The following is a 1,880-nucleotide window of genomic DNA, read 5'->3' on the forward strand; positions in this document are numbered from 1 at the left end:
ATGATTACTATCAAAGCTCACAGTATAACTCTGATCACAGATTTGACTAATGCTAAGAAGATTAGCTTTTAGTCCATCAACCAACATGACATTCTTCAGTCTAGGAAGCCCTTCGAAATTGAGAGTTCCTATCCCTATGACTTTTCCAACAAGACCGTTACCAAAAGTAACTTCTTCACACTGCATTGGTCTAATGTTCTCAAGATATTCTTTTTTACCTGTCATGTGTCTAGAACACCCACTATCAAAGTACCACATGTTAGTAGCAATAGTTTTAAAACAAGAAGAACCTACCAAGCATTTATTTTTGACAACCCATTTTTGTTTTTGTAAAACATGTTTATTTCCAAGGTAATTAGATTTAAACATATTTTGCATAGTGATGCATTTAGGTCGAATGTGACCTTTTCTCCCACAAAAATGGCAAATAGGGATGAAACGTCTTCCATTCCCTTTGGAATTATCAAACTTACCGTGGTGTTTCTTTTCTGTAACAGTAGAGTGCTTTGCTGTAGAGACAGAAACCTGCGAGGTAGAAACAGTTCTTCCAGAAACAAAACTATTAGTTTTAACAAAAGTGGTATTAGAATTAGGTTGATTAGAAACATAACCCAGACCAACATGATTGGTTTGGCCAGATTTTTGAATTTTTTCAAAGATGGTGGAACGTGGATTTAGCATTTTCACATTCTTTTTAATGTTATCAAGTTCCTTGGTTAAAGAAATAATTTTAGACTCTTTTAAAGATAGTTCAGATTCACAACATTTAAGTTTATCTTCCAACTCATTAATGTTGTTACACAAGACTTTATTATCTTTAATCAGGGAGCGATTTTCAGCACATGTTTCCATCAACTTACCAAACATTACCTTATAGGATTCAGCCATAGAATTCTCACCAATTTCTGACTCATCTGATTCGGATCTAGATTCTTCCTTGTTGTCATCGATCGAGGTATTATTCATGCACATGAATTTTCCTTTTTCCTGCAAATTTCTTGACAAAACACTTGTTAGAGCAACTTTTTCTTTTTCATATTCACTACTTTCAGAATCATCACTCCAAGTAACATTCAATCCCTTTTTATTTTTCTTTAAGGTATTGGCACATTCAGATTGAATATGACCATACCCTTCACACTCTCTGCAACGAATATCTTTGTTAGATGAAAAATGTTTAGAGGGATTGTTACCTGAAATGTTACCGTTTGAGTTCTTTGAAAAGTTCATTTTATTTCCAACAGATTTCATGTATCTTTGGAAATTTTTTGCTAACATGGCCATTTCATCATCATTTTCATCATCAGAAACAATATTTTCAGAATCATTGAAAGCAATACTTTTGATTTTCTCATTCGAGAGACTTTGCTTACTCTTTTTCTTCATCTGTTGATTCAACTCAAAAGTTCTTAAAGACCCCATGAGTTCCTCAACCTTCATTTTGCCAAAGTCTTTTGCCTCTTCCATTGCAAGCAATTTTGTGTCAAACCTGTCAGGAAGAACTCGAACAATCTTTCGAACCAAGACAGATTCATCTAACTTTTCTCCCAAGGCAAAAAACTCATTAGAAATATCAGATAATCTTTCATAAAAATCATTTAAAGTTTCAGTTTCTGACATTCTCAATTCATCAAATCTAGTTTGCAACATGGTAAATCGTGATCTATTTACATCAGCGGTACCTTCAAATTGAATTTGAAGGATTTCCCATGCTTCCTTTGCAGATTCACAAGATGAGATTAATTTAATAAAGCCTTCACCAACACCATTAAAAATAGCATGTAAAGCCTTATTATTATAACCAGACAATTTTTCATCTTCAGTGGTCCAACTGAGTTCAGATTTTACCTGAGTATTACCTTTTTCATCATTTTCAGTAG

Source organism: Cannabis sativa, chromosome 1 (assembly GCF_029168945.1).
Source record: "Cannabis sativa cultivar Pink pepper isolate KNU-18-1 chromosome 1, ASM2916894v1, whole genome shotgun sequence".
In the NCBI taxonomy this organism is placed as follows: Eukaryota; Viridiplantae; Streptophyta; class Magnoliopsida; order Rosales; family Cannabaceae; genus Cannabis; species Cannabis sativa.